Here is a 10,000-nt window from a genome sequence, read left to right as displayed (position 1 = left end):
TGACGTCGCAATCAGGCCATCTGATTGGGTCTAACATGTGACCATCAGGCCCCTCTCTGATTGGTTGGTTCGGGTTCTAACATGTGAGCAGAAGAGGGGAATGGATGAGGGGTGTGGGATGGTGTCACATCCATTCTCTTCCCCGGGGAATGTGCGGTTCCCTGTCAGAACAACCTCTCTGTCTGGTAGAGAGAACCGCTCCTCTCCGTTGGCTCTAACCGCAGGTCTAGGATCAGGGACTGTATCAGAGAGTCCCAGAGTCGTTATTAACTCTCCAACCGCTCCTCTCCGTCGGCTCTAACCGCAGGTCTAGGATCAGGGCCTGTATCAGAGAGTCCCAGAGTCGTTATTAACTCTCCAACCGCTCCTCTCCGTTGGCTCTAACCGCAGGTCTAGGATCAGGGACTGTATCAGAGAGTCCCAGAGTCGTTATTAACTCTCCAACCGCTCCTCTCCGTCGGCTCTAACCGCAGGTCTAGGATCAGGGACTGTATCAGAGAGTCCCAGAGTCGGAGGGATTATTTAGGATCTCGGATCAGCTTCCCCTCACTACATTTAACTATGATCGTATTTCAACACTGCTACTCTGAATCAGACCAGCCTGTCCAGACCATCGTTAACCTCTCTGAATCAGACCAGCCTGTCCAGACCAACGTTAACCTCTCTGAATCAGACCAGCCTGTCCAGACCATCGTTAACCTCTCTGAATCAGACCAGCCTGTCCAGACCATCGTTAACCTCTCTGAATCAGACCAGCCTGTCCAGACCATGGTTAACCTCTCTGAATCAGACCAGCCTGTCCAGACCAACGTTAACCTCTCTGAATCAGACCAGCCTGTCCAGACCAACGTTAACCTCTCTGAATCAGACCAGCCTGTCCAGACCATGGTTAACCTCTCTGAATCAGACCAGCCTGTCCAGACCAACGTTAACCTCTCTGAATCAGACCAGCCTGTCCAGACCAACGTTAACCTCTCTGAATCAGACCAGCCTGTCCAGACCATTGTTAACCTCTCTGAATCAGACCAGCCTGTCCAGACCAATCGTTAACCTCTCTGAATCAGACCAGCCTGTCCAGACCTCTGAATCAGACCAGCCTTAACCTCTCTCTGAATCAGACCAGCCTGTCCAGACCATCGTTAACCTCTCTGAATCAGACCAGCCTGTCCAGACCAACGTTAACCTCTCTGAATCAGACCAGCCTGTCCAGACCAACGTTAACCTCTCTGAATCAGACCAGCCTGTCCAGACCATCGTTAACCTCTCTGAATCAGACCAGCCTGTCCAGACCATGGTTAACCTGTCCAGACCATGGTTAACCTCTCTGAATCAGACCAGCCTGTCCAGACCATCGTTAACCTCTCTGAATCAGACCAGCCTGTCCAGACCAATCGACCAGCCTTAACCTCTCTGAATCAGACCAGCCTGTCCAGACCATGGTTAACCCAGCCTGTCCAGACCATGGTTAACTGAATCAGACCAGCCTGTCCAGACCAGCCTCCAGACCATCGTTAACCTCTCTGAATCAGACCAGCCTGTCCAGACCAACGTTAACCTCTCTGAATCAGACCAGCCTGTCCAGACCAACGTTAACCTCTCTGAATACGATACCTGATCCTAGACTAACACTGCTACTCTGAATCAGACCAGTAGAATAATAGTGAAGACATCAGTACTATGAAATAACACATATGGAATCCTGCAGTAACCAAAAAAAGTGTTAAGCAAATATCTACAGTGGGGAGAACAAGTATTTGATACACTGCCGATTTGCAGGTCTCACAAAGACCTGTTAGTTTTTAGAATCTTTAATTTTTAAGAAGCCATGACATCCCTGTAAGAATCTCCACAGACCTGTTAGTTTTTTTAAGAAGCACTTTACTGTATTAACTGCACCTGTTTGAACTCGTTACCTGTATAAAAGACACCTGTCCACACACTCAATCAACAGACCCCAACCTCTCCACAATGGCCAAGACCAGAGAGCTGTGTAAGGACATCAGGGATACAATTGTGTACCTGCACAAGGCTGGGATGGGCTACAGGACAATAGGCAAGCAGCTTGGTGAGAAGGCAACAACTGTTGGCGCAATTATTAGAAAATGGAAGAAGTTCAAGATGACGGTCAATCACCCTCGGTCTGGGGCTCCATGCAAGATCTCACCTCGTGGGGCATCAGACCATGAGGAAGGTGAGGGATCAGCCCAGAACTACACGGCAGGACATGGTCAATGACCTGAAGAGAGCTGGGACCACAGTCTCAAAGAAAACCCATTAGTAACACACTACGCCGTCATGGATCAAAATCCTGCAGCGCACGCAAGGTCCCCCAGTTCAAGCCAGTGCATGTCCAGGCCCGTCTGACGTTTGCCAATGACCATCTGGATGATCCAGAGGAGGAATGGTAGAAGGTCATGTGGTCTGATGAGACAAAAATAGAGCTTTTTGGTCTAAACTCCACTTGCTGTGTTTGGAGGAAGAAGAAGGATGAGGACAACCCCAAGAACACCATCCCGACCGTGAAGCATGGAGGTGGAAACATTATTCTTTGGGGATGCATTTCTGCAAAGGGGACAGGACGACTGCACCGTATTGAGGGGAGGATGGATGGGGCCATGTATCGCGAGATCTTGGCCAACAACCTCCTTCCCTCAGTAAGAGCATTGAAGATGGGTTGTGGCTGGGTCTTCCAGCATGACAACGACCCTGAAACACACAGCCAGGGCAAATAAGGTTGGCTCCGTCATCTCAAGGTCCTGGAATGGCCTAGCCAGTCTCCAGACCTGAACCCAATAGAAAATCTTTGGAGGGAGCTGAAAGTCCATATTGCCCAGCGACAGCCCCGAAACCTGAAGGATCTGGAGAAGGTCTGTATGGAGGAGTGGGCCAAAATCCCTGCTGCAGTGTGTGCAACCTGGTCAAGAACTACAGGAAACGTATGATCTCTGTAATTGCAAACAAAGGTTTCTGTACCAAATATTAAGTTCTGCTTTTCTGATGTACAAAATACTTATGTCATGCAATAAAATGCAAATGAATTACTTAAAAATCATACACTGGGATTTTCTGGATTTTTGTTTTAGATTCCGTCTCTCACAGTTGAAGTGTACCTATGATAAAAAATACAGACCTCTACATGCTTTGTAAGTAGGTAAAACCTGAAAAATCATCAGTGTATCAAATACTTGTTCTCCCCACTGTATATATGCAAATAAACCAGCAACTGGCCAGAACTCCCTAGTCTCCCTAGGAGACTGACAGATATCCCTAGAGACTGACAGATATCCCTAGGAGACTAACAGATATCCCTAGGAGACTAACAGATACCCCTAGGAGACTGGCAGATATCCCTAGGAGACTAATAGATATCCCTAGGAGACTGGCAGATATCCCTAGGAGACTGACAGATATCCCTAGGAGACTAACAGATATCCCTAGGAGACTGGCAGATATCCCTAGGAGACTGACAGATATCAGAGGAGACTGACAGATATCCATAGGAGACTGACAGATATCCCTAGGAGACTGACAGATATCCCTAGGAGACTGACAGATATCCCTAGGAGACTGACAGATATCCAGACCAGACTGACAGATATCCCTAAGACTGACAGATATCCTGAGGAGACTGACAGATATCCCTAGGAGACTGACCAGATATCCCTAGAGACTGAGAGATATCACGAGGAGACTGACAGATATCCATCTGAGACTGACAGATATCCCTAGGAGACTGACAGATATCCCTAGGAGACTGACAGATATCCCTAGGAGACTAACAGATATCACGAGGAGACTGACAGATATCCCTAGGAGACTGACAGATATCCTAGGAGACTGACAGATATCCATAGGAGACTAACAGATATCCCTAGGAGACTGACAGATATCCCTAGGAGACTGACAGATATCCCTAGAGACCAGATATCCCTAGGAGACCACAGATATCCCTAGAGACTGACAGATATCCTAGGAGACTGGCAGACCATAGGAGTTTACAATATCCATGAGACTGACAGATATCCATAGGAGACTGACAGATATCCATAGGTTAGACTGACATATATCCCTAGGAGACTGACCCCTAGGAGACAAACAGATATCCCTAGAGACTAACAGATATCACGAGGAGACTGACAGATATCCCTAGACCAAGACTAAAAGATATCCCTAGGAGACTGACAGATATCCATAGGAGACAGATATCCCTAGGAGACAAACAGATATCCCTAGGAGACTGACAGATATCCATAGGAGACTGGCAGATATCCCTAGGAGACTGACAGATATCCATAGGAGACTGACAGATATCCCTAGGAGACTGACAGATATCCCTAGGAGACTAACAGATATCCATAGGAGACCGACAGATATCCATAGGAGACTAACAGATATCCCTAGGAGACAAACAGATATCCCTAGAGACTAACAGATATCACGAGGAGACTAACAGATATCCCTAGGAGACTAACAGATATCACGAGGACCTAACAGATATCCCTAGGAGACTCTGATATCACAGAGACTAACAGATATCCCTAGGAGACTGACAGATATCCCTAGGAGACTGACAGACCATAGGAGACTGACAGATATCCATAGGAGACAAACAGATATCCCTGGAGACTGACAGATATCCCTAGGAGACTGACAGACCATCCCTAGGAGACTGACAGATATCCCTAGGAGACTGACAGATATCCCTAGGAGACTGACAGATATCCATAGGAGACTGACAGATATCCCTAGAGACTAACAGATATCCAGAGACAAACAGATATCCCTAGGAGACTAACAGATATCACGAGGAGACTAACAGATATCCCTAGGAGACTGACAGATATCCATAGGAGACAAACAGATATCACTAGGAGACTGACAGATATCCCTAGAGACAAACAGATATCCCTAGGAGACTAACGATATCACGAGGAGACTAACAGATATCCCTAGGAGACTAACAGATATCACGAGGAGACTAACAGATATCCCTAGGAGACTAACAGATATCACAGGAGACTGACTGTCCTAGACTGACAGATATCCATAGGAGACAAACAGATATCCCTAGGAGACTGACAGATATCCCTAGGAGACTAACAGATATCCATAGGAGACTGACAGATATCCCTAGAGACTGACAGACCATAGGAGACTGACAGATATCCCTAGGAGACTAACAGATATCACGAGGAGACTGACAGATATCCCTAGAGACCAACAGATATCCCTAGGAGACTGACAGATATCCATAGGAGACTGACAGATATTCCTAGGAGACTGACACCTCCAGGAGACTGACAGATATCCATAGGAGACTGACAGATATCCATAGGAGACTGACAGATATCCATAGGAGACTGACAGATATCCCCAGGAGACTGACAGATATCCATAGGAGACTGACAGATATCCCTGGGAACTGACAGATATCCCTAGGAGACTGACAGATATCCATAGGAGACTAACACATATCCTAGAAGACCGACAGATATCCAGACCAGATATCCTAGGAGACTGACAGATATCCCTAGGAGACTGACAGATATCCCTAGGAGACTGACAGATATCCCTAGGAGACTGACAGATATCCCTGGAGACTAACAGATATCCATAGGAGACTAACAGATATCCATAGGAGACTGACAGATATCCTAGGAGACTGACAGATATCCTAGGAGACTGACAGATATCCCTAGAGACTGACAGATATCCCTAGGAGACCGACAGATATCCATAGGAGACTGACAGATATCCCTAGGAGACTAACAGATATCCCTAGGAGACTGACAGATATCCATAGGAGACAAACAGATATCCCTAGGAGACTAACAGATATCCCTAGGAGACTGGCAGATATCCCTAGGAGACTAACAGATATCCCTAGGAGACTGACAGATATCCCTAGGAGACTAACAGATATCCATAGGAGACTGACAGATATCCCTAGGAGACTGACAGATATCCCTAGGAGACTGACATATATCCCTAGGAGACTGACAGATATCCCTAGGAGACTAACAGATATCCATAGGAGACTAACAGATATCCCTAGAGACTAACAGATATCCCTAGGAGACTGACAGATATCCCTAGGAGACTGACAGATATCCTAGGAGACTAACAGATATCCCTAGGAGACTAACAGATATCCCTAGGAGACTGACAGATATCCCTAGGAGACTGACAGATATCCCTAGGAGACTGACAGATATCCCTAGGAGACTAACAGATATCCCTAGGAGACTGACAGATATCTCTAGGAGACTGACAGATATCCATAGGAGACTAACAGATATCCCTAGGAGACTGACAGATATCCCTAGGAGACTGACAGATATCCCTAGGAGACTGACAGATATCCCTAGGAGACTGACAGATATCCCTAGAGACTAACAGATATCCATAGGAGACTAACAGATATCCATAGGAGACTGACAGATATCCCTAGGAGACTGACAGATATCCTAGGAGACTGACAGATATCCCTAGGAGACTGACAGATATCCCTAGGGAGACCGACAGATATCCATAGGAGACTGACAGATATCCCTAGGAGACTAACAGATATCCCTAGGAGACCGACAGATATCCATAGGAGACAAACAGATATCCCTAGGAGACTAACAGATATCCCTAGGAGACTGGCAGATATCCCTAGGAGACTAACAGATATCCCTAGGAGACTGACAGATATCTCTAGGAGACTGACAGATATCCATAGGAGACTAACAGATATCCCTAGGAGACTGACAGATATCCCTAGGAGACTACAGATATCCCTAGGAGACTGACAGATATCCCTAGGAGACTGACAGATATCCCTAGAGACTAACAGATATCCATAGGAGACTAACAGATATCCATAGGAGACTGACAGATATCCCTAGGAGACTGACAGATATCCCTAGGAGACTGACAGATATCCCTAGGAGACTGACAGATATCCCTAGGAGACCGACAGATATCCATAGGAGACTGACAGATATCCCTAGGAGACTAACAGATATCCCTAGGAGACTGACAGATATCCATAGGAGACAGACAGATATCCCTAGGAGACTAACAGATATCCCTAGGAGACTGGCAGATATCCCTAGGAGACTAACAGATATCCCTAGGAGACTGACAGATATCCCTAGGAGACTAACAGATATCCATAGGAGACTGACAGATATCCCTAGGAGACTAACAGATATCCCTAGGAGACTGACATATATCCCTAGGAGACTGACAGATATCCCTAGGAGACTAACAGATATCCATAGGAGACTAACAGATATCCCTAGGAGACTAACAGATATCCCTAGGAGACTGACAGATATCCCTAGGAGACTGACAGATATCCCTAGGAGACTAACAGATATCCCTTGGAGACTAACAGATATCCCTAGGAGACTGACAGATATCCCTAGGAGACTGACAGATATCCCTAGGAGACTGACAGATATCCCTAGGAGACTAACAGATATCCCTAGGAGACTGACAGATATCCCTAGGAGACTGACATATATCCATAGGGCAGACTAACAGATATCCCTAGGAGACTGACAGATATCCTAGGAGACTGACAGATATCCCTAGGAGACTGACAGATATCCCTAGGAGACTGACAGATATCCTAGGAGACTGACAGATATCCCTAGGAGACTAACAGATATCCATAGGAGACTGACAGATATCCCTAGGAGACTGACAGATATCCCTAGGAGAATAACATATATCCCTAGGAGACTGACAGATATCCGTAGGAGACTGACAGATATCCCCAGGAGACTGACAGATATCCATGGGAGACAAACAGATATCCCTAGGAGACTGACAGATATCCATAGGAGACTGACAGATATCCCTAGGAGACTAACAGATATCCCTAGGAGACTGACAGATATCCCTAGGAGACTGACAGATATCCCTAGGAGACTAACAGATATCCCTAGGAGACTAACAGATATCCCTAGGAGACTAACAGATATCCCTAGGAGACTGACAGATATCCATAGGAGACTAACAGATATCCCTAGGAGACTGACAGATATCCCTAGGAGACTGACAGATATCCCTAGGAGACTGACAGATATCCCTAGGAGACTGACAGATATCCCTGGGAGACTGACAGATATCCCTAGGAGACTGACAGATATCACGAGGAGACTGACAGATATCCCTAGGAGACTGACAGATATCCATAGGAGACTGACAGATATCCATAGGAGAATAACATATATCCCTAGGAGACTGACAGATATCCCTAGGAGACTGACAGATATCCCTAGGAGACCGACAGATATCCATAGGAGACTGACAGATATCCCTAGGAGACTAACAGATATCCCTAGGAGACTGACAGATATCCATAGGAGACAAACAGATATCCCTAGGAGACTAACAGATATCCCTAGGAGACTGGCAGATATCCCTAGGAGACTAACAGATATCCCTAGGAGACTGACAGATATCCCTAGGAGACTAACAGATATCCATAGGAGACTGACAGATATCCCTAGGAGACTGACAGATATCCCTAGGAGACTGACATATATCCCTAGGAGACTGACAGATATCCCTAGGAGACTAACAGATATCCATAGGAGACTAACAGATATCCCTAGGAGACTAACAGATATCCCTAGGAGACTGACAGATATCCCTAGGAGACTGACAGATATCCCTAGGAGACTAACAGATATCCCTAGGAGACTAACAGATATCCCTAGGAGACTGACAGATATCCCTAGGAGACTGACAGATATCCCTAGGAGACTGACAGATATCCCTAGGAGACTAACAGATATCCCTAGGAGACTGACAGATATCCCTAGGAGACTGACAGATATCCATAGGAGACTAACAGATATCCCTAGGAGACTGACAGATATCCCTAGGAGACTGACAGATATCCCTAGGAGACTGACAGATATCCCTAGGAGACTGACAGATATCCCTAGGAGACTAACAGATATCCATAGGAGACTAACAGATATCCATAGGAGACTGACAGATATCCCTAGGAGACTGACAGATATCCCTAGGAGACTGACAGATATCCCTAGGAGACTGACAGATATCCCTAGGAGACCGACAGATATCCATAGGAGACTGACAGATATCCCTAGGAGACTAACAGATATCCCTAGGAGACTGACAGATATCCATAGGAGACAAACAGATATCCCTAGGAGACTAACAGATATCCCTAGGAGACTGGCAGATATCCCTAGGAGACTAACAGATATCCCTAGGAGACTGACAGATATCCCTAGGAGACTAACAGATATCCATAGGAGACTGACAGATATCCCTAGGAGACTAACAGATATCCCTAGGAGACTGACATATATCCCTAGGAGACTGACAGATATCCCTAGGAGACTAACAGATATCCATAGGAGACTAACAGATATCCCTAGGAGACTAACAGATATCCCTAGGAGACTGACAGATATCCCTAGGAGACTGACAGATATCCCTAGGAGACTAACAGATATCCCTTGAGACTAACAGATATCCCTAGGAGACTGACAGATATCCCTAGGAGACTGACAGATATCCCTAGGAGACTAACAGATATCCCTAGGAGACTAACAGATATCCCTAGGAGACTGACAGATATCCCTAGGAGACTGACATATATCCATAGGAGACTAACAGATATCCCTAGGAGACTGACAGATATCCCTAGGAGACTGACAGATATCCCTAGGAGACTGACAGATATCCCTAGGAGACTGACAGATATCCCTAGGAGACTGACAGATATCCCTAGGAGACTAACAGATATCCATAGGAGACTGACAGATATCCCTAGGAGACTGACAGATATCCCTAGGAGAATAACATATATCCCTAGGAGACTGACAGATATCCGTAGGAGACTGACAGATATCCCCAGGAGACTGACAGATATCCATGGGAGACAAACAGATATCCCTAGGAGACTGACAGATATCCATAGGAGACTGACAGATATCCCTAGGAGACTAACAGATATCCGTAGGAG

General features: G+C 46.1%; 1 protein-coding gene across 1 annotated transcript in view; it reads left to right on the top strand.

Moving 5' to 3' along the window:
• LOC127929324 (dorsal-ventral patterning tolloid-like protein 1) overlaps window positions 1-10,000 on the top strand; it is a 98,195-nt gene that overhangs the window by 69,369 nt on the left and 18,826 nt on the right. The gene's annotated exons all lie outside the window — the stretch shown is intronic.

This window comes from Oncorhynchus keta, unplaced genomic scaffold (genome assembly GCF_023373465.1).
Source record: "Oncorhynchus keta strain PuntledgeMale-10-30-2019 unplaced genomic scaffold, Oket_V2 Un_scaffold_6470_pilon_pilon, whole genome shotgun sequence".
In the NCBI taxonomy this organism is placed as follows: domain Eukaryota; kingdom Metazoa; phylum Chordata; class Actinopteri; order Salmoniformes; family Salmonidae; genus Oncorhynchus; species Oncorhynchus keta.
The sequence above is the reverse complement of the archived record's forward strand: the minus strand, read 5'-3'. Positions and strand labels throughout refer to the sequence as shown.